At 49.4% G+C, this 24,420-nt stretch overlaps 1 protein-coding gene and 1 pseudogene across 1 annotated transcript in view; both read left to right on the top strand.

Moving 5' to 3' along the window:
• LOC149460742 (uncharacterized) overlaps nt 1–15,572 on the top strand; it is a 50,665-nt pseudogene extending 35,093 nt beyond the window's left edge.
• LOC149460739 (uncharacterized) overlaps nt 1–24,420 on the top strand; it is a 111,207-nt gene that overhangs the window by 67,580 nt on the left and 19,207 nt on the right. The gene's annotated exons all lie outside the window — the stretch shown is intronic.

Genomic DNA, 24,420 nt, shown 5'->3' on the forward strand with positions numbered 1-24,420 from the left:
CCAATGAAGTGGGTGTAAAGTGGAAGCAGTGGATGTGCAGAGAATAGGATTTGGAGCCCCGAGCTCTTTATCTCTGAATGTCTCCACATATTTGTAGTGTATTTGTGATGATTTCTGTGCACACACAATAGGACAGCGCTGTGACACATAATGCTCTTCTAGATGACAGGGAATCCTTCCCTTTGTTACAGCAGCAGTCCGCTAGAAGGTTTTTGTAGGTTTGGAGTTGTTACACATAGCGTGGGTTTTATCCATTTATAGTGATGACATCATTGCCCAAATCTGGGGGTCACCAGCCATTTCCACCCTTTACTCCCAGCTGGGGGGCTTTGTATCCATATACCAGATGTTCTACAGGACTAAATCTGCAATCAATGTTACTGCAAAATCAAAGGGGCCAAAATCCCTCCCCCGAGGAGTCATATATTTCTGTCCCCCTTGGTGGGAGTGGAGGTGACCCCTCTATAAGGATCTACAGTCCATACACACCCAGCACAAGGCCGGGGTCACACTACCAGACGCTTCTCGGGTCTGCAGTTCCTCTGAGCTCCACAAGGTGGGGATCTCACTTCTACCCAGACAGGAAGTCTCTATGGAAGACAGGAAGTGATGTCAGGTACAGACAGGAAGTGATGTCTGGTACACTCAGGACATTCTAGGGGAAAGGTAAGTTGGAAGTAGAGAGTCCACATTCCTGGATCTGGCAGCAGAGGAGGTAATACGTAGATGAACCCCTTCAGGGGGAGGAGTTGATGATAATATATTTGCTCCCAAAGCTGGCCTACATGGTTCAGTTTTATCGTTCAGCCAGCGGGATGAGCATAAAAACTGAAGTGATTCCCCCATCCACACATTGGAGGTGGATGGGGGAATCCTCCCCGCTGCACTCTTGTATTCTGACAATGGGGGGACTCCTCCGCTCTCAGAATACACAGATCAGCACTGAAGCTATTGGCTGCAGCCGCTGGGGGAGTGGCTTTTATCCGGCAGTGGCCACACATGGATGGAAATGTGAGCGATCCCTGCTGAACCAGCTGAATTTCCATGGATCTATGGTCACCTTCAGTGACTTCCTCCCCTCCCCCTCATCTCCTTCATGATGGAAGTCATGCTGAGATCATCTCCCATTGGCTGATGCCTTCAGAACATTTATGGTTTGAGGGGTCCTTTCAAACTCTGAAAGCTGTAAGTGAAAAATTACAACCTCCAGATTTTTGGACTAAATTGTTTTTATTTACAGTTTGCATACTTTCCTTTCTCCTCATTTCACAAAAATGCGCAATTTAAAATGTACAAATATTTGTTATTAACTCAATACAGCTAAAGTTTTAGATTTAGTTGGAATCTAGCAGGAATTTTGTAACATTTGCGGTTTGTATCTGCTGATAATGATTTTAGAGTACACTGTTCAAAGAAATTTAAGGAAGACCAATCCGGCCAATCTATCTGGTCCCGGGTTTTTCTTCCGGTCTGTGTTGCTCGGGTTCCTTCCTATCGGCCCTGAACCTAGCTACATTGCTCAAAAAAATGAAAGGAAAACTTTTTAATCAGAGTCTAGCATCAAGTCAATGAAACTCCTGGGGTATTGATCTGGTCAGGTAAGCAGCAGAGGGGGTTGTTCATCAGTTTCAGCTGCTTTGGTGTTAATGAAATTAACAGGTGCACTAGATGGGCAACAATGAGATGACCCCCAAAACAGGAATGGTGTTACAGGCCACTGACATTTTTTCCCTACTCATCTTTCCTGACTGCTTTTCACTAGTTTGGCTAGGGTCAGTGTTACTACTGGTAGCATGAGACCATACTTGGACCCTACAGAGGTTGCACAGGCAGTGTGTGTCAGGTACCTACTGATGGTAGCTCTATGGATCCACAGACCAGAATTCCCCAAGGCGCAGAGTCTAAGCCCCAGTCTGCTTGTTCACCAGAGCCCTTGATGGTGGGGATGGACTTGGAGCAGGCTGAGACCAGGTCGTTGCCCCCGGGTACACCCAGCAGTAGTAGAGGGAACCGCCAGTGGCACGTAGCTGGATAAGAGCCTGCTGTGAAGAGGCAGAGCAGGCCTCGGCAGTAATGGACGGATCTGTGTAGGATGGACGGAACACACCGTGAAGTAGTAGCGGAGTCAGACAGGCCGGGTTGGTAACAGTGGAGGCAGAACGGAACAGAGCAGCAGGCAGAGGATAGTCAGGTCACAGGCCAGGTTTAGCAGCAAGAGGTCAGACAATCAGAAACAGGCAGAAGAATGGTCAAAAACGAGCCAGGGGTCAGGGCAGGAGATGGTCAGCAGAAGTCAGGATCAGGCTTGGTTCAGCAACAACAAGATACTCTCACAGGAACAGGATAAGCAGGGAACAAGACCATACGGCAACTTGGACATTGCAATGGCCAGTTTAAATAGCCCGCCTGGCGCCGACAGGCACGCCTGTGTCCTAGTGCCTGCCTGGTGCCGTCATTGGTGACAGGCATGCCTGGGTCCTAGTGCCCGCCTGCCTATACAGTATGTCTTGTCGGGATCCTACACATGTGCAGATTCGTGCGCTGCGGAGATCTTCTCGTTCCCTGACATTGTGTCATTGCCAGGAGGTTTGCTGTGTCTCCCAGCACAGTCTCAAGAGCATGGAGGAGATTCCAGGAGACAGGCAGTTCCTCTAGGAGAGCTGGACAGGGCTGTAGAAGGTCCTTAACCCATCAGCAGGACCAGTACCTGCTCCTCTGTGCAAGGAGGAACAGGATGAGCACTGCCAGAGCCCTACAAAATGACCTCCAGCAAGCCACAGGTGTGAATGTCTCTGACCAATCAGAAATAGACTTCATGAGGGTGGACTGAGGGCCAGACATCCTCTAGTGGGCCCTGTGCACACTGCCCGGCACCACAGAGCTGGATTGGCATTTGCCATTGAACACCAGAATTGGCAGGCCCGCCATTGGTGCCCTGTGCTTCTCACAGATGAGAGCAGGTTCACCCTGAGCACATGTGACAGACATGAAAGGGTCTGGAGAAGGGAGTGTGCATGCGCGGCCGGTGGGACGGACATGTCCTGATAGAGCTCCGTCTCCCCTTCCGGTGACAGAGCCAAAGAGAAGCGGATCCTGGCCCGCACCATAACACAGGAGGACCCGATCCTCAAGGCGGGCCCCCCCTGACCTGAATTGGCCCGATTAGCAGCTGATCTGTAGCTGCGGGGCACGGTAATCCAGCAGGGGCTCCGTCCCCATAACGCGCCGCATACAGGCCCACTCACGAACCGGAGCCTACATGGAGGCAGAGAGAGATACGGGGGCTGAGGTATTGGTGACAGCCCCCCCGGCAAGCAGCACCATGGTTAAAGGGGCACCCCGACACCAGGCTCCCCCTCCAACTAAAATGATCAAGGAGGCTCTTGCAAAAGCCTCAACAAAGATGGCCACCGTCCAAGCACATGGAAGCAAGCAGGCTACAAGGACATACGCAGCTCTGCAGGATTCGCAGCCCAGCCATCCCTGCACATCAGAGGGTGAGTCTGACATTGAACCGGACACCCCTACACATGCTTCGACATCTGACCTTACACCCCCTGACCTATTAGCATGCTTTGAAAAAATGTTGCATAAAGCTCTGAAGCAAACCTCAGACCGCATCACTGCCACATTATCTAGAGAAATCCGCAAACTAGGACAACGCACTGCTGACCTAGAACAGAGAGTGGACGGTCTTTACGCCTTGCGTCGGACACAAGCGGAAGACCTTGACCTCCTGCGTGATGAAAACGCAACACTATTAACGCAACTGGAGGACTTTGAAAACCGAGCAAGGCGCTCAAATTTGCGTATTCGTGGCCTTCCGGAAATGATCGTTGACATCCAATCAACTGTAACAGCTCTATTCCAAGAGCTTGCCCCAGCTATCCCAATTGAAAGATTAGAAATGGATAGAGTTCACAGGGCGCTAGCTTCACGATGCACGGAAGGTCCACCACGTGACATTATAGCCAAGCTCCACTTTTTCCGCACTAAAGAGCAACTCCTACAAGCAGCTCGTACTACGGAATCTCTACAGTTCCAGGGTCACACCTACCAACTATTCCAAGACCTGTGCCCCACAACTATTGCCAAACGCAGGGCCATGAAACCCCACCTGCAGGCACTTCAACAACACGGTATACCGTATAGGTGGAGCTTCCCCTTCGCAGTGCGTTTCCGATACCAGACCCGAGACTACACCTGCAAGACTCCTGAAGACCTACTGGATACTCTGCGGATCCTGCGATTACATTCCCCAACACCGTCAGAGAGTTCTAAACGGAGGTCCACATCCTGCTCACCGCGGAAATCCTATCCCCCACATACAACTAATGGTCAACTCAGCTTCCACAAACGAGGGCGTTTCTCGTCACCAGGCCTATCTCCACAAGACACCATGGACTGAACTACGCCCCACATTTCTCTTTCTACCACATACACCAGATGGTGTACTCTTTTGACCAACATCGAGGTTAACACCCATGATGTCCTCTTTCTCGCTCTGTTTGATCTTGGTTGCCCCACAAGTTGGGGGCTGTTTTGGCTTTTTGTCCCTCCTACATCATGGAGAGCCCGTTGAACTTCGCATGTCATCTTTTGCATCACTCCTCCTGGACTGTATCTCAGTATGTATATGGGAGCCTCGGCTCTGGCAGCATGGGATGCCACATTCCCCCACTCATGCTGATTCACCCGTGCAACCAGTGCTGCCTGAGCCTAGGACCCCCCGAATTCTTTAGGTGTTTATTTACCTGCTCCTCTCCCGGGATCCCACTACCATATACTTATTTTAATACTGTCATCCCCATGGTCCACATACCTGTGCACTCTACATTAGCCCCTGTGTTATTGGCTATTTAATAGCACTTGGGCTATCTTTGCTGCCTGGCCCACCCTGATTCAGGGTGACCACCTTCTAGGCCTTGAATGGTCCCCTATACCCTTTTTTTGTTACCTTTCCCTTACCATACCCCTCCTCCCTCCCCCCAATATGACTCCATGACTTCACGCAACCTCTTACGCAAACTAACCATCTCATACAGTAATCGTCAGGCTCCATTCCAGATGGCGGTGCCATACTATTCAAAATACTATACACTCTCTCCATGGGTTCATTAAATATCCTTACCCTGAATGTACAGGGCCTTAATATACCACAGAAACGTAATAAGGCTTTTGCATCACTTAAAGCTCATGTGGTCTGCCTACAGGAAACACACTACACCCCCAATTCCACCCCTAAGTTTTTTGGCCCCCGTTACCCTCAGGTCTATACGGCCTCCACCGCCACCAAACGCAGAGGGGTACTGATTGCCTTCCATCGCACAACACCTTTTACACTGTATACTGAAGTCAAAGACCCAGAGGGTCGCTATCTCCTGCTAGTTGGGCAACTCCTGGACGAAGACGTCACCATCGCTACATATTATGCCCCGAATCAAGGTCCCTTACCATTCCTTTCCCACATACTTTTGGTTTTAGACCACCACAAGCGAGGTACCTTACTTGTCAGTGGAGACTCTAACAGTACTATATATCCCTTCCTCGACAAATCCCCCCAACCTTCCCCTCTCCCCACCTCTAAGCAAACCCTCCAAGCCATACTACAACGTTATTCCATGATAGATACCTGGCGGGAACTTAACCCAGCTAAACACCAATACACTTTCTACTCTCACCCCCACAAGTCCTTCTCTAGGATAGATCACATTTTCATTACTGCCAGCTCTTCTCCCCGGCTCTTGACCTCTGAAATACTTCCAATTCCCTGGTCAGACCATTGCGCCGTATTCACATCTATGGCCTCGTTAGCCCCATCCCCAACTGAATCCTCCTGGATCATTAACGACAACTTACTTGCAAATCCAACACACTGTTCAGAAATTGAAACCACCTTCAAAGATTACTTATCTCTTAACCAAACGCCTGAAATTTCTCCTCTCCTGTTATGGGAAGCGCATAAACCGGTGCTGCGAGGATTTTGCATCAGCAAAGCATCCTTTTTAAATAAAATAAAAAGACAACAACATCTTTCTCTAGAGCAAACCTATGATCATTCCCATCAAGCCTTCCAAGTGACCCCCACACCTGCCAATCATGAAGCCCTAGAACAATCTAGATTAGCTCTAGACCTCTTTCTCACTGACCAAGCGGAACTTTCACTTCGTAGATCCAGGCACAAATATTATACTAAGGCAAATAAACCCAATACTTTCTTAGCTCTATCACTTCGCAGGCTGGACCAGATTACTAGGCCTATTCAAATACGCACCTCTTCTGGCAACCTCACTAGTAATCGGGAACACATCCTACGGACTTTCCATAAACACCTGTCACGGCTTTACTCTTCCTCCACACCCTTCGACCCCTCACAAGCTGATACTGTTCTAGCCTCCATCTCCTTCCCGAAACTGTCAGAGCGCCAATTAGCAACGTTAGAGCAACCCATCACACCAACCGAAACCTTAAACGCTATGAAATGTCTAAAACCTTGTAAGCGCCCAGGACCAGGCGGTTTCTCAGCCACTTACTGCAAAAAATTTGCTCATCTCCTTACACCCATCCTTACCAACACTTTACTGCCATACCTTCAACCAAGAAACAGTACAAGTGAACATCTCAATGATCCCAAAACCAAACTCAGATGACACGCAGTGGTCCAACTTCAGGCCAATCTCTCTCCTTAACATTGATATCAAACTGTTTGCCAAAATCCTTTCTTCACGCCTTAATTTGTGTATATGCTCTTTAATTCATAACGACCAAGTGGGCTTTATTCCAACTAGACAAGCTGGAGATAATGTCAGACGTGCATCTCTTTTGTCAAATTTAGCCAAATCTTGCAACATTCCTGCCTGTTTCTTGTCCTTGGACATTCGGAAAGCATTCAATACAGTCTCATGGCCATACCTTTACTACATTTTGCACTGCTGGGGTTTCGGCCCACACTTTTTAACCTGGATCTTCTCGCTATATCGAGAGCCTTCGGCCAGAATTAAGTATCTAGGACACAGGTCAGCCCAGTTCCCAATCTCCCGAGGCATGAGACAGGGCTGTCCTCTGTCCCCCTTGCTCTTTGCCCTGGCCATAGAACCTTTGGCCCTTTTAATTAGAGCTAATCCGGATGTCCGGGGACTCGAGGTAGGTGGCACTCATCTCAAGTTATGTCTCTTTGTGGATGACGTCTTACTTTTTCTCACATCTCCCTTTTCTTCCTCTCCTTCCCTACTCCGGCTCCTCGAGATGTTTGGCTCGCTCTCTGGTCTTATAATAAACCCCAACCAATCAATAGCGCTCAACATCTCCCTTCCCCCTAAAGAGCTGGCCCATCTGAAACAGATCCTACCATTTCCCCGGTCACAACGCCATATCCCTTTCTTGGGAATCAAATTGACCCCCAATTTACCAGATCTTTACACAGCTAACTACTCTCCAATGCTAAACCACCTTTCTGCTCTTCTGACAAAATGGTCCTCCCTACCCCTTGCATGGCTAGGCAGAATCGCAGTTATAAAGATGTCAATCCTCCCAAAAATTTTATACCTGTTTAGAGTCCTCCCAGTCCCAGTTCCCTCTCGCTACCTTCGCATACTGCAGCGCCGCATTTCTTCCTACGTTTTGGGCAATACCCGTCCATACTCCGCTCCACCTTATATCGCTCCAAGCTCAATGGAGGTCTAGGCCTCCCCGATATCGGCAAATATTACCAAGCAGCACATCTAGCACAGTTGCCTAAATACCATGCGACCTTCGAAATTCCTCAGTGGGTTGTCCTTGAATCGATAGAGTGCGACCCTCTTTCTACTGCTAACTTACTTTGGTTAAGGCTAATGGACTGCCATTCTATAACCAACCCCATCACCTCCCACTTCTTATCTTTTTGGGACAAACTGAAAACCCGCTATCTCCTCCAATCGCCACATAACCCCTTGCTCTCGTTTCTTCGAAACCCAGCCTTTCCCCCGGCCTGGCTGACACCTCTCTCATTCAAGGCATGGACTTCTGCTACCCTGCTCCGTACACACCATTTCCTACAGAGGAATAAGTTTAAATCCTTTGCATCGCTACGGGAAACACATAGCCTTCCAGCTTCCAAAATATTTAGATACTTACAGCTACAGCACTTCTACGCCCCCTACGCAACACTAACCAATCAACCTAACACCATGTCTCCCTTTGAATGGGCATGTTGCAAAGACCCTCACAGACGTGGCCTCATTTCATGCCTATACTCCCTCCTCACAACTTCGGTCACCACGTCCTCCCTCCTTATACCCATAGGTGGGAAACTGATTTAGTTAGGTAATTAGACTCATCTGATTGGGACCACATCTGGGCCAATACAAAATCATCTTCGCAGAACATTGTAGCTCTAGAAACAAATTATAATGTCTTAACAAGCTGGTATTTGGTCCCAGCGAGAATCGCAAAATACACCCCTAATCACTCACCCAATTGCTTTAGAGGCTGTACAGACCCAGGTACACATTACCATATGTGGTGGGATTGCCCAGTAGCTCGAACCTTCTGGGTTGAAATTTTCAACATGTTATCCACACTTAGCTTACCGCGCTGCAACCCAATCCGACAACAGCCCTACTCAATCAACGCCCTCCTGGCATTTCCAATTCGCAATTCAAACTCCTTCTGCAAGTCACTACGGCAGCCAAGCAGGTCATTGCGAAATCCTGGAAATCCCCCTCTCTAAATATTACAGCTGTTAAAACCAGAATAACGCAAGCCATGATACACGCAAAGGTGGAAGCCACAATTCTTGACACGATCCCTAAATTCTTAAATGTTTGGAGTCCCTGGGTAGAGTGTTTCCTCCCGCCTAACTTTGACAAGTCACTTCTTCTCCCTTGATTTGTATACAGTGCACCCTAGGTATTGTCTATGACCCACCTCATGCAGCGCATAGGTGTCACCATACTCTTACTTACCATTCATGGAGTCATTGCTGTTGCTCCTCCTTCCCCCCCACCTCCCTTTGATCCTCCTCTAAATTTCCTTAACCTTTTATAATGTTCCTGTGAGTCATTACCCCAACTGGTCAAATTTACAACATCTCTCTCTAACAACCTCTACTCATTTGTTATCAGAAGTATAGCACTGTCTTTGTGATCCACTATTCCCCCTTATTATAAGGACATTGGCACTGTGACTTTTATTCTCTATGTCTTGTTGCCTGTACAATACCCAATGTATACTGGTAATGTCTCTCTGTCCCTGTAACATTACTTCATTGTTAATAAAATGTTTGAACAAGAAAAGGTCTGGAGAAGCCATGGAGAACGCCTGTAACATGGTTCAGCATGACCGTTCTGGTGGGGAGTCAGTGATGGTCTGGGGAGGCATATCTATGGAGGGACACACAGACCTCTACAGGCTAGACAATGGCACCCTGACTGCCATTAGGTATCGGGATGAAATTCTTGGACCCATTGTCAGACCCTAAGTTGGTGCAGTGGGTCCTGGATTCCCCCTGGTGCACAACGATGCCTGGCCTCATGTGGTGAGACTATGCAGGCAGTTCCTGGAGGGTGAAGTAATTGACACCATTGAATGGCCCCCACACTCACCTGACCTTAATCCAATAGAACACCTCTGTGATATCATGTTTCAGACCACCCAATGCCGCCAGGTTGCCCCTCAGACTGTCCAGGAGCTCAGTGATGCTCTGGTCCAGATTCTGGAGGAAATACCCCAGGACACCATCGTCTCATTACGAGCATGCCCCGACGTTCTCAGGCATGCATACAAGCACAAGGGGGCCATACAAACTACTGAGGACCAATTTGAGTTGCTGTAATGAACACATTATCCAGTCAATATCAGTATAGATATTCAGCATGAGATTGTTCCCCATTGAGATCTGATGTGTTTTTAAAATGCTCCTTTAATTTTTTTGAGTAGTGTATTTATAGCAAAATTATTGATTTGATAAACATTTGCGCAATTGTCACGGGGCCTTAAAAATCAGTCGCACCTTCTGTTTATTCTACTGGTCCTATCCTTTTAAAAAATGTATTGTTTTGAGGGTCTTTTACAAACTCTGAAAGCTGTAATTGCAAAATAAAAACCTCCAGATTTTTAGAGAAAATTGGATATTTACATTTTTGCGTACCTTCGATTTTTACCTTCTTGCAAAAAGGCGCAATTTAAGATGTAGAAATATTTTGTTTTAATTTGCATTTTTATTAACTCAGTACTGGTATTTTATATTTAGCAGGAATTTTGCTGTGTTTGTATTTCCTAATAATGATTTTAGTGTATTTTCAGCAAAAACATTGCTTTGATAAGCATTTGGGTAAATATTGCAGAGCCTTAAAAATCAATAGCACCTTCTTTTTATTTTACTGGTCATGTGCTTACAGAAAATATATGGTTTGGGGGGTCTTTTACAAATTGAAAGCTTTAAAGGGAAAAATAAAAAAAAATGGAAAAAATTACAATAATGGTCCGACCATAAGGGTTTAAAAGTGAAGCGCAGGGCCTGGCAGCTAATGGGTTAGTAAAAGTAAGACGTGACTGGAAAGGTGAGGAGGATTCTGGGAATTTATTTGATTTTACGATTTGTGTTCAGATGTAGAGTTTTCCTCCTGTGAAGTCTGGAGATCATATGACATCACATTGCCTCCACCTCCCTCCCTGATAGAAGAGAGAAAGAAGAAGAAGATTCTAGAAGTCACCAGAGAGATCACTGAGCTGCTGACAGGAGAGGTGAGCGGTGCCGGGAATTCTGGGACATTCTCCAGTAACAGACAAGGGATGTGTCTGGATGGTGACTGTATCATTGTGTGTGTCAGGTTCCTATAAGGTGTCAGGATGTCAGATGAGTCAGAGGATCCCGAAAAAAACAAAGATCTGTACCAGGACACCATGGTGGAGTCATGCAGCTACAGGAACCCACCAGAAAGATGTCCCCGTCCTCTGTATTCCCAGGTTTCCACACAGGAAGGTCACACCATCCCTCACCATCATCAGGTAGATGGAGGACAATTATTGGTAGTTGTGATTTATACACAGCATGTTTGTTACAATGAATGTTTTATTATATCTTTCAGAGTGGAATCCTCGGAGATGATAATATTGTTGTTAAAGAAGAGTATAAAGAGGAGGATGAGGAGTATGGAGTGATGGAGGAGTTTTCAGAAGGACACAAGGATATGATGGAGCCAACTAATACCAGGAACCCACCAGAGAGATGTCCTCGTCCTCTGTATTCCTGGGATTCCACACAGGAAGTTCACACCATCCCTCACTGTTACAAGGTTGGTGGTATGGAGCATCTAGAACATGAACTTGTGGAGACAATTTGTGGATTTTTGTGATATGTGAGTTTATATTTTATAGATGTTATTGTTGATCCTTCTCTTGGTTTAGGGTGAAGATCTCATAGATATAAAAGTTGAGGTTAAAGCAGAAGAAGAGGCGTATGTGAGGGATGATCAGCAGTCTATGGAGGAGGATGGAATAATGAGGATAATTATAGAGGAGGACACTCCTACAGAGATCAGCACAGGTGGGGCATTAATACTAAATACATTACTCCACCCATACTGCTCACTGATTGGTCCAGAGTAAACACTTATACGCTTCGTCCGGCTTCCGTCCCCTACACTCCACCGAAACTGCCTTACTCAAACTCTCCAATGACCTGCTAACCGCCTAAGTTAATGGCCACTATTCAGTGCTCCTACTCCTTGACCTCTCTGCGGCTTTCGACACAGTCGACCACCCCCTCCTCCTCATAAACTACACTCCCTCGGCCTCAGAGATTCTGCTCTCTCCTGGCTCTCATCCTACCTGTCACAACGCTCCTTCAGCGTTACCTATAATGCTACCACCTCCCCCTCACTCCCCCTCTCTTTTGGGGTCCCTCAAGGCTCCGTCCTCGGGCCCCTTCTCTTCTCCATCTACACCTCCTCCCTTGGCCAACTCATACACTCTCACGGCTTCAACTACCATCTCTATGCCGACGACACACAAATCTATCTCTCAACCCCCCACCTCACCCCCTCAGTCTTCACCCGAATCACACACCTACTGAGCGACATATCAGACTGGATGTCGCTCCACTTCCTTAAACTGAACCTCTCCAAAACCGAGTTTCTTGTCTTCCCCCCAGCCCGGACACCACCCCCCATTGACTTCTCCATCACATCCAACAACGCCACCATCAAACCCGCCCCGCAGGCCAGAGTACTTGGTGTCATTCTGGACTCCAACCTATCCTTCCAGCCCCAAGTCCAATCTTTAACTAAGTCATGCAGACTCCACCTCCGCAACATCGCCAAAATCCGCACGTTCCTAACCCCAGAAACCACTAAACAGCTCATCCACTCCCTCATCATATCACGACTCGACTACTGCAACTCCCTCCTCACTGGCCTGCCTCGCCGCTGGCTATCCCCGCTTCAGTCCATCCTGAATACGGCTGCCAGACTCATTCATCTTTCCAACCGCTCCGTCTCCGCCACCCCCCTCTGCCAATCCCTCCACTGGCTTCCGATTGCGCAACGGATCAAATTCAAAATCCTAACACTGACGTACAAAGCTGTCCACCATACTGCCCCGAACTACATCACCGACCTAATATCCAAGTACCGCCCAACACGCACACTCCGCTCCTCACAAGACCTCCTTCTCTCTAGTTCCCTGGTCTCCTCCTCCCATGCCCGCCTCCAGGACTTCTCCAGGGTGTCGCCCATCCTCTGGAACTCCCTTCCCCAACCCATCAGATTATCACCTACTCTCCTCTCCTTTAGGCGCACCCTGAAAACCCATCTCTTCAGGTAAGCCTACCCCACCCCCTGCTAACTTGCCGACCTCCTCCACTCTTCCTACCACTCCATCCCCCACAGCTATCTCCTCTTCTGCCACCATCCCCTCCCTCCTAGATTGTAAGCTTGAAAGAGCAGGGCCCTCAATCCCCTCATGTTTTGCATTGTATTAGTATTGTTCTGTCACATGTTCTGTCCCCCTTTGTAATGTACAGCGCTGAGCGAACTATTGGCGCTTTATAAATACTGTATAATAATAATAATATACGCAATATCAGAATTTAAGACACAAGTTATGTATCTAGACTGGATTTATGGAGATTCTGGGGTTCAGCTGGCAGCAAAATGTTGGTCTTCTTCATAGGTGTTGCTCTACCTAGGCACCTGGGTTTGTATCTTGGGTATCCCCTGGCCTAGCAAGATCTCTGACAGAACAATTCTATTAAGGTTTTTCTTTTGTCTGTTGGCTGTGCCGGGTGGAGGGATATGTCTGTATAGTCTCAGACCCAAGTCACTGAGTGCAGTCTCAGGAGATGGGAGGCAGCGGTGTGGGATCTCGGCAACTTGTCTACAGTAAACCTTTAACCTTCCACTAAATACCAATAATTTGAGTCCTGACCCTTATACTGTCCAATTTATGGTATATTGCATGTTACATACTCCTGACCCCTGCACTATATACTTTGTTGTACATTCCATACTCCTGACCCCTGCACTATATACTCTATGTTGTACATTACATTCTCCTGACCCCTGCACTATATACTCTGTTGTACATTACATACTCCTGACCCCTGGACTATATACTCTGTTGTACATTACATACTCCTGACCCCTGGACTATATACTCTCTGTTGTACATTACATACTCCTGACTCCTGGACTATATACTCTCTGTTGTACATTACATACTCTTGACCCCTGCACTATATACTCTATGTTGTACATTACATACTCCTGACCCGTACACTATATACTCATTGTTGTACATTACATACTCCTGACTCCTGCACTATATACTCTGTTGTATATTACATACTCCTGACCCCTGCACTATATACTCTGTTGTATATTACATACTCCTGACCCCTGCACTATATACTCTATGTTGTACATTACATACTCCTGACCCCTGTACTATATACTCTGTTGTACATTACATACTCCTGACCCCTGCACTATATACTCTATATTGTACATTACATACTCCTGACCCCTGCACTATATACTCTATGTTGTACATTACATATTCTTGACCCCTGCACTATATACTCTGTGTTGTACATTACATACTCCTGACCCCTGCACTATATACTCTGTTGTATATTACATACTCCTGACCCCTGCACTATATACTCTGTTGTACATTACATACTCCTGACCCCTGCACTATATACTCTATATTGTACATTACATACTTCTGACCCCTGCACTATATACTCTATGTTGTACATTACATCATTCTGATACTATATAGTCCTAACTGTTGTATCTTAAAGAGTATGTTGTACATTCCATAGTGCAGGCTTCTGCTCTCCCCCTCCCCCCACTGCTATATACATATTCTCATTTGTAGGACCCATTTTCCAGTTTCCATGAGGGTGGAACTGTAAGTTCCACAGAGACAAAGGTACCTGATGCGGGCGGAGTCCTGGTTTAGGAGAACCAATCTGCTCCTGTCTTGTAATAATCGTTTTATTTCTTTTTCTCCAGACTATAAAGTAGAAGATGAGGACATCACACAGTATAGTCCAGGAGAAAACCCGGCTCCCTCCAATGTCCATCCGGCACCACCCAGTGTAGATGGACCATCGGATTCCTCGTATCCTGAGGAACCTCAGACTGTGCGGGACCGGGCTGGCCTTCCAACAGAGAAGAGGTTCTCCTGTACTGAGTGCGGGAAGGGTTTCCATTCTAAATTCCAACTTAATGTGCATAAAAGATCTCACACAGGGGAAAAACCGTATTCCTGTCCTGAGTGCGGGAAATGTTTTTCAGTGAAGTCCAATCTTTACACACATCGGAGATCTCACACAGGGGAGAAACCGTATTCATGTCCTGATTGTGGGAAATGTTTTTCAGAGAAGTCCTGTCTTGGCAGACATCAGAGATTGCACACGGGGGAGAAACCATATTCCTGTTCTGAGTGCAGGAAAAGTTTTTCACAGAAGTCCAGTCTTCACAGACATCAGAGGTCTCACACGGGGGAAAAGCCATATTTCTGTTCTGAGTGCGGGAAATGTTTTGTACAAAAAACAGATCTCATCAAACATCAAAGGTCTCACACAGGTGAAAAACCATATTCATGTCCTGAGTGTGGGAAATGTTTTTCACACAAGTCCGATCTTTCCAGACATCAGAGATCTCACACGGGGGAGAAGCCACTTTCCTGTCCTGAGTGAGGGAAATATTCCTCACTGAAGTCCTGTCTTCCTGTACATCAGGGGTCCCACACAACTCTGGAGGTGTTTTAGAACCGTGAGTGCGGGAAATGTCTTCTAGATGAATGTTGCTGGACATCCCAGCTCTCATGTGGGGAAGAAGCACACCCTGATATACACCTCAGATATACTTCATGGCTGATCTTCATCATGGAAGAAACAGTTCATAAGGAGATCAGAGGTCCCCAAAGACATGGATGAAGTGTGGGACCGGGTTGGCCATTGATAGCAGGAGAAGAATAAAAGTGGAGTCCTGCCCTGTCATTGGCTGAGTACATTTTGTGGTGGAAGCCTTCACAAACACTTGAATAAATCAGACATGCATTTGCTCAGCCATGATGAATATTGTTCCGTATTTTATTTCATACAGTAATATCCTATTATTATCTAGTGGTAATAATGAGGCAATGCGGTGTAATTACCACATTATGGACACTAGATGGAGCTACATTCTTGCATTGTTAGGTACTTTGCTGGGCTAATGGGGCCCTGCTGGTAGACACAATGACTGGTCCCCAGGGCAACATGTGCATACTCCTTCCTGATGGGGGATGGGTAGGTGATCTCCTGGGGTAACCAGCTCATAGTGCCTCCTCACCTGACCAGGATCACTGTTCAACATCAGTCCCACTATATGGGTCAGCAGACCTCATGTCTACTAGGCAGCAGAGAGTTGGGGGGTCAATGTCTCCTTTTGGGGCTTTGTTCACCTGTAGGGTATCACTGCTACCTCTGGAGCACCTTTCCTCCAATTCCTGTGTGATTATGGAGGAATCTGCATTTGCTTGGCTCAGAGACAGCTTAGCTTCTAGGATTGGTACCAGTTGGACCATTTAGATTGCAAATGCGTGCATTCCCCATCTCCTCCCCCATCCTTATTATTGAGGGGGGCATGATGGCGGAATCAACAGATGCAGATGACATTTTAGGGCAGGTAGAAGGTTTCTCCTCCAAGGACTCTATGCCAAAGGGACCCCAGTGTTTGGCAGACCCCTAGAGCCTTTGTGAATTATTGTGTGGAATTTATATTTGCCACTTCCTGAGTCCTCCTATCAAGAGGCTTCAGGGATTGGACCATGGCAGATGACACAATATCCTTCGCTTTCCCATTACACCCTCACCATATGGATGTCTAGTACGTGGACTGGACTTACCCCCAAGAAGTGTTTGTTCTGCTGCAGAGATTCATCTGGCAATGTCCCATGGAGAGCGAGTTCACTCAGGGAGAGTGTATGCTTCCAGTAGAGCCAACAATCTTGTATCTCATACAGAAGTTATTATATCTGAAAGTTCTTCTGAAGAGGGGTCACTCTGTTGCCTTAAGGGAGTCAGGAAAGCTCACGGTTCCAACAACCTTCTGCTCCTTCCACTTCAATTAGATGTTTCCTTTGCTCTTCTCAGGTTTCAGTCCTTCAGCTGCAGTTCCCAGTTCCATTAGGGGTCCTGGGCATCCACACCAGCTAATCAAGAGTCTTCACTTGAAGAGGTGCCCCCTCTGACTGGGTTGGGTAGGACTTTTGCAGAGAAGCAGGTGGCTTTGGGTGAATGGATCCATAGCACGGTGGCTCCTGACTACACTTTAGGATTTCGGAGCCTTTTCTCTCCTCACTTCACACTTCATGGTTTTTTTTCTTTAATTCTGGACAATAGATTTGCTCCTTCACAAACACAGAATCCTCCTTTGTTTCAGGAAGTGATTGTTCCAGAGGACAGGAGGTTCTACATTTATGCTTCTATAGTTCTATGCACAGCTGCACCTGAGTTTGCACTCTCCAGCTTTAGTAAATCAACCCCAATGAGTATCTCCTGGTGCCCACTCCACAGAGATTGCTTGGGTCCTCCATTTCCAGTATACTGTATTACTCCTGGCTCAGCGGTTGGAAAATCAGGGCTTGTGGCTGAAGACTGCCCAGGCCAGAGTGGTTTTTCTGTTAGAGACAATGCCTTAATATGCTCTTTCAGGTGCCTTTGTTCAGGTTGCTGGTAAAGTTTCCTTGATTTGTTTTTTTTCACGATGGTCTTGGGAAGTAGCTTTCCCTTTTCCCAGTTCCATTCCAGGTCTTTACTGTGAAATGTCCTGATGTCTTGGGATGGGAGGTCACAATCAGTTTAACAGATTTTCCATTGAATCTTCACCCCAGCAAACCTTGGTCTGGACTGGTGGTCACCTTTGCAACTGTTTTATTCATTTATTACAGGTACTTATACAGCGCTGTCAATTTATGCAGCACTTTACATATATATATTGTGCATTCACATCAGTCCCTAACCGTTAAGTACAATCTAAGGTCCCTAACTCACATTCATACATACACATACAAGGGCCAATTTAGACAGGAGCCAATTAACCTACCAACATGTCTTTGGAGTGAGGTAGAAAACTGGAGTACCTGGAGGAAACCCACACAGGGAGAGCATGCAAACTCCAGGCAGGTGGTGCCGTGGTTGGAATTTGAACCAATGACCCTGTGATAACCATTTAGCCACTGTGCTGCCCCATTCCTTTTGATACTACAGGATTTGGTCATTGTAGCTGGGTTTTTGCTTACTAATGCTCTGTTACTTGGTGTACTTAGCCTTGTTTTCCTGCATTGGTTGACATGGCTGAAGGTCCCTGTGAGGGTCCACTTAGATAATGCCAAGGCTGAGCATAAGTAACTCATTAGAGAAGCCCCAGAAATCAGGTAGTTCAGGAGGAAATGAATTTCACTCTGTCTTGGGCAGAATTTTGTGTTCGCACTTGTCACGGTTTAGGTGCTTTGTCAGTATCGTCCCAAATAAAATCACATTTCATCCTGTTGTCCCAAATAAAATCACATTTCACCCTGTTGCTCCGCTCTCCCCCCTCCCTTGGCCCGCTCATAATGACCCCCCTCCACCTCTCATCCTGCCATGGCTCTTTGAAGGCAAGCCATGCAGGACCTGTCACCCTCGTGGCCACTCTGCAGAAGCCCCAGGAGAAAGGGGAGAACTACGCTAGCTGCCACTCTGCAAAAGCCCCAGGATTTGGGGGAGAACTACGCTAGCTGCCACTCTGCAAAAGCCCCAGGATTTGGGGGAGAACTACACCAGCTGCCACTCTGCATAAGTCCCAGGATTTGGGGGAGAACTACACCAGCTGCCACTCTGCAAAAGCCCCAGGATTTGGGGGAGAACAACACCAGCTGCCACTCTGCATAAGTCCCAGGATTTGGGGGAGAACTACACCAGCTGCCACTCTGCATAAGTCCCAGGATTTGGGGGAGAACTACACCAGCTGCCACTCTGCATAAGTCCCAGGATTTGGGGGAGAACTACACCAGCTGCCACTCTGCATAAGTCCCAGGATTTGGGGGAGAACTACACCAGCTGCCACTCTGCATAAGTCCCAGGATTTGGGGGAGAACTACACCAGCTGCCACTCTGCATAAGTCCCAGGATTTGGGGGAGAACTACACCAGCTGCCACTCTGCATAAGTCCCAGGATTTGGGGGAGAACTGCACCAGCTGCCACTCTGCATAAGTCCCAGGATTTGGGGGAGAACTACACCAGCTGCCACTCTGCATAAGTCCCAGGATTTGGGGGAGAACTACACCAGCTGCCACTCTGAAAAGCCCAGGATTTGGGGGAGAACTACACCAGCTGCCACTCTGCATAAACCCCAGGATTTGGGGGAGAGATACACCAGCTGCCCTCTGCAGTCACCCAGGATTGGGGGGGAGAATTGCTACACCCTGCATTAGCCCAGGCTTGGGGAGGATTATTACCCACGGACTACGCTACGCATACTCAGGACTCAGGGCAAGTACTTGCTGTCATACTGCCCTGCTTTGCACCCAGGAGTGCTGGCATACTGCTGCTGGAGAGTCAAGCCTGGTCCCTGCTGCCAGGACCACCTGCTGTGGGCTGAGAAGGGTCGCTCCCTGGCTGGCATCTGCTGTGAACCCGGGCATCACTGCCGGATCTGTGAGTGTATGCTTCCCTGTTTTATTCCCCTGAAATGTTCCTGTACTCCATCCCCATTTCCCTGTTTGTATTACAAACTTCTGTAGAGACTCTAACTTTGCCCCTGGGGCTGAACTACAATTATTTTGAGCCCTCTCCTTTCTACTTCCCCAATTGAGTGACTGTCATTTGCTTTAATAAAGCTTTGTGTGTTTCCCATCTGCTTTGTGTGTTCTGTCCTACCTACCCTCCGTCACATACTGGTTGGCAGCGGTGGGATCATAACACTAAGAGAGATGGCAGATGATGAGAGCCAGCTGATGCCAGACCAGGCTCGGGCCAGTGAGTACAGAAACTGGACTATGTCTTGTTTGCAGGAGAGGGCCAAGGAGCTGTCCCTCACCTGGAGGGGCTTAGCCAAGGAAGACCTGGTCACAGCCATTGAAGAGGCTGACCCCCAAGGCCCTCCAGCAAGGGAGGAGAGCAGACCAACCCTGACCTCTCCCACACACTGTAACCAAGGATCCAAAAGCCCCTGGTTTGCTCGGGTGGAGGAGGAGATGTCCATCCTGGGGCCCAATGCCACAGTAGATGAGAAAAGGGAGGCTAGCTGGAGGGCGCACGAGAGAGAGAGAGAAGGGAGCCACCAAGATCTAAGTTGTCCCTCCAGCCCCAGGGCAGTGGGCTTCCCCCCTCCCGCAAAGACTTTAAGCCCTTTAACGAAGCCAACGGGGATGTGAAGGTTTTTTTTCAAGACTTTGAGCATCTGTGCCAACTCATGGAGGTGCCGCAAACAGACTTGCTATGGCACCTCGTGGGTCTGCTAGAAGGGGTGCAGCCACAGCCTACCGTACACTGGATTCCAATGAGAACTGAGATTACGCACGGGTCAAACAGACTGTGTTGGAGTACGTGGTAACCCCAGAGACACACCGGGTTGATTTCTGCGACCTCCCCTGCCATGCTGAGCCATCCTACAAAATGTATGCTCACAAGATGTCGCAGTCCTGCCGGCAGTGGCTGGAAGGGGAGCAGGCCTACACCGCAGAGGAAATTATTCAGGCCTTCCTGAAAGAACAATTTTATGCTCAATGCTCTGCGGAGGTGCGCGGATGGGTAAGAGAGCCCCTACCACCCTTGTGAAGGCTGCTGCCCTTGCCGACGAGGTCCTTGCCATCAAGCCCCATTGGAAGAGACAGTATTCTGAGCTGCCAAAGGCTCCGCCACCCATCCGGCCACCCCTCAATCCTGCCCCCACCCCTGCCAAGGTGGCCCCCCCGCTACAGCAAACCCCGTGAGGCCTCCATACCAGGCCCAGTTCACAGGGCGCCCCTGGACCGCTGCTGCTATGGGTGCAACCAGCTGGGGCATGTCCAAGCCAACTTCCCCATCTCCAGGGGCCGTCGCTTCAACCGCCCTGACAAATACCTGGAGCTGAACCCCACAGAAGAGCCCCTGCCTCCACCCCCCAGGGAATGGATGAACCTTCCAGAAGCCGGCAACCCTCGGGGAGTCTACAGTGTTCACCCCCCAGGAGCCACTTACTCTCCCTATGCAGAGGCAGCGCCACCTGCAGGCCGTGCGGGTAGACGGGCAACCCGCTACCGGGATACGGGGGATTCTCCATTGAACACGTGGGAGGAGCCAGACATCATGTCCCCATGGCGTCTGTACGCCTTGATTATGTATTCGGAGAGCAACGTTGCCAGATTGGCATCATGGGCGGCCTCCCAACAGATGTTCTGCTCAGGAATGATCTGGGGGAGCTGCAGTGCCAGTACGTCGGGGCTGTGACTAGGAGCCAAGCAGGTCAAGGTCTTCCCACAAACGAGACTACCACAGGACCTTTCCCTTTCATGGACCCGGTGAGTGACCACCCACCTGACCCAGACACCACCCTGACCTGGGACTGGGAGACCTTTAAGAGGAAGTTAGACGCAGACCCCACCCTGACCAAACTTAGGGCCCAGGCATATGCAAGACAGCTGGAGGGGGGTGGGGACCAGCTTTGGTGGGAGCAGGGGCTGCTGTACCACCAGGTGGGCCCAAGCCACCCGGTCCAGCCTCATACTGCCCCCGCACAAGTGGTCATGCCCAGACTGTTTAGGTTCCTGCTTCTCCAGATCACCCATGACATCCCAGTAGCTGGCCACCTAGGGAAGGGAGGACAGAGAAGCGACTGACCTAAGCCTTTTATTGGCCAGGTATCTCACAGTCCGTCGCTCACTTCTGCCAAACCTGTGACAGCTGTTAGAGGAAGGGACACCCAGGGGACCACCCCAAGGCCCCGCTCCACCCCTTGCCCATAATTGAAGAGCCCTTTCAGAGAGTAGCCATAGACATCCTAGGACCACTGGCCCGCCCCAGTAAGTCAGGAAAAAGATACATCCTCATGGTAGTGGATTACGTGTCCTGCTACCTGGAGGCCATCCCCCTGTCCAGCATCTCTGCCCCTAAATGGGCAGAGGCTCTGGTCACGGTCCTTTCTTGGGTAGGCTTCCCCAGCGAGATCCTGACTGACCAGGGTACCCAGTTTATGTCCGATATAGTCCAATCCCTATGGTGCACGTGCAGGGTGCGGGCGATCCAGACGACTCCCTATCCCCTCCAAACCAATGGCCTCTGTGAGCGCTTCAACGGGACCCTGAAGAGCATGCTGAGGTCCTTCATTAATGGAGAGGCAGACTGGGAGAAGCTCCTCCCTCATCTGCTGTTTGCATACTGGGAGGTACTGCAGGAGTCAATGGAGTTTTACCCTTTGAACTCCTATATTGGCAGAGGGTCCGAGGCCCCTGTACCTGCTCCGGGAACATTGGGAAGGGAAAATAGAGGACACGGGTACCCCAGTCATCCCCTATGTACTCAAGCTGCGGGAGCAATTGACCTGCCTGGCCGACGTGGCCTGCGACCACCTCCGGGTGGCCCAGATGCACCAGAAGGTGTGGTATGACCACAGGGCACATGGCCACGAGTTTGTTGAGGGTCATCAGGTGCTCAAGATAGTTCCCAACCCTCAGAATAAGCTCCAGCACACCTGGGAAGGACCCTATAAGGTCCTCCATAAAATAGATGAGACTAGCTATGTCATTAGCCTCGATGCCCAAGACCGCCAGCAGCACACGGTGCACATCAATATGCTGAAGGAGTACTATGACAGGAATCTGCCCATGCTAGCCATTTTCCCCACCTCCACAGGGGAGGCTGATGAGGGGGCCCTGCCCAACCTCTTGGAAGCCACAAAAACCACCACCCCCTCAGATCAGATTCCCACGGGGTCTCAGCTGAGCCCCTGCCAAACAACCCAGATGCGGGCCATACTAGAGGATCAGACTATCACCTTCTCAGCTGCCCCGAGCCACACTGGGTTGGCCCTCCACCATGTGGAACCCACAGTCATAAGCCCATCCAGCAGGCCCCCTACCGAGTCCCCGAATCTGTGAGGATGGCCATTCGGGCCGAACTCTCAGAGATGCTCCAGCTGGGCATTGTCCATCCCTCCTGCAGTCCCTGGGCCTCCCCTGTAGTTCTGGTACCAAAAAAAGGACAGGAGCACCCGCTTTTGTGTGGACTACCGGAGGTTGAACGACTACACCGTCAGTGACTCCTACCCCATGCCCCACATAGACGACCTACTAGATCATCTTGCCGGGGCCCAATATGTCAGCACCTTAAATCTCAGTAAAGGTTACTGGTAGATTGCCCTCACCAAGGAAGGCATTGAACGCTCTGCCTTCATCACCCCATTCAGCCTGTACAAGTTCCTTGTCATGCCCTTTGGCATGAAAAATGCCCCAACCACCTTCCAACAGGTCATAGACCAACTGTTAGAGGGGTGCCAAGGGTTCGCGTGCGCCTACTTAGATGACATAGCCATCTTCAGTGACACATGGGAGGAGCACTTGTCCCATGTGGGAACCATCCTTGACGGCATCTGCGGGGCCGGGCCGACAGTGAGACCAGACAAATGCCAGCTGGGAATGGCTGAGGTGCAGTACCTCGGACACAGAGTGCGGGGGAGTTGAAACCTGAGCCCGCCAAGGTCTAAGCCATCCATGACTGGCCCACCCCCAGACCAAGAAACAAGTGATGGCATTCCTTGGCACTGCTGGCTATTATCGTAAATTTGTACCTAATTTCAGCTCCACGGCCCAACCCCTGACCGACCTGACACGGAAGAATAGCCCCAGGATGGTGAATTGGACCTCGGCCTGCGACTCCGCCTTCTGTGACCTCAAGTTAGCCCTGGCAAGCAACCCCGTCCTGGCCGCCCCTGACCAGACAGACGCCTCCACCTACGGCCTAGGGGTCATTCTCAGCCAAGTAAACGAGGCTGGGGAGGAACACCCCATCGCCTTCCTCAGCCACAAACTACTGGACAGGGAAGTGGCCTAAGCTACTGTAGAAAAAGAGTATCTGGCCTGAGTTTGGGCCCTAAAGAAATTGAAGCCCTACCTATACGGCCAGGAGTTCACCATTGTCACCGATCACAACTGTCATGGAGCTGGTCCTTCCTCCCCATCCTCTAGGTTTGCTGCCTGCCACCCCCAACTCCTCAGCAGCCCCTCACTCTTCTGTCCCATCCATGCTGGGACTTCTAGTCCTCCATGTCACTGACACAGGCAGCCCTCAGCAGCCCCTCACCCCCCTGTCCCTGGCAGTCTGGCCCACTGCTGAGGGAATCCACAAACAGGCCCCCCTCCTCCCTTCCCCCTCATGCACATCTTCCCACGCTCCATGCCTGAGGCCAGGCCCTGTTCCCTGGGCAGGTCTGGAGACCTGGGAGAAAGGACCTGTTGCCATGGTAACCCAACAGGAAGTTTCAGGTTACCACTGCAGCAGCAAGTTGCCCAGCTCTCTACTTAAGAGAGAGCAAGGAAAACCCCTGGTGTGTTCTCCTGGCTGCGTGTGTGAGAGAAGGCTGTGCTGAGTGCCAGCTTCTTTTATCCAACCATCCCCCATCCTCCTCCTCATCTCCCTGACTGATCTGACTGCCCATCTGCTGCTGGATCCTCTCAGGTGTGGGGTGAACTTTCTGCTGCCCTTCCCTGCCTGAACTTACCTCTTTTTCCCTGTGAGCCTGCGGGCTGGACATTTTCCCTGCCTGGATTGAACTCTTTGTTGCCCATGAGCCGACCGGACTTAACCCTTCCCTGCCTGGACTTACCTCTTGTTCCCTGTGAGCCTGTGGGCTGGACAATTTCCCTGCCTGGATTGAACTCTTTGTTGCACGTGAGCCGAACGGACTTAACCCATCCCTGCCTGGAGC

The sequence above is a fragment of the Staurois parvus genome, unplaced genomic scaffold (genome assembly GCF_062004578.1).
Source record: "Staurois parvus isolate SC_StPar_1 unplaced genomic scaffold, SC_StPar_1.0 ptg000221l, whole genome shotgun sequence".
NCBI lineage: Eukaryota > Metazoa > Chordata > Amphibia > Anura > Ranidae > Staurois > Staurois parvus.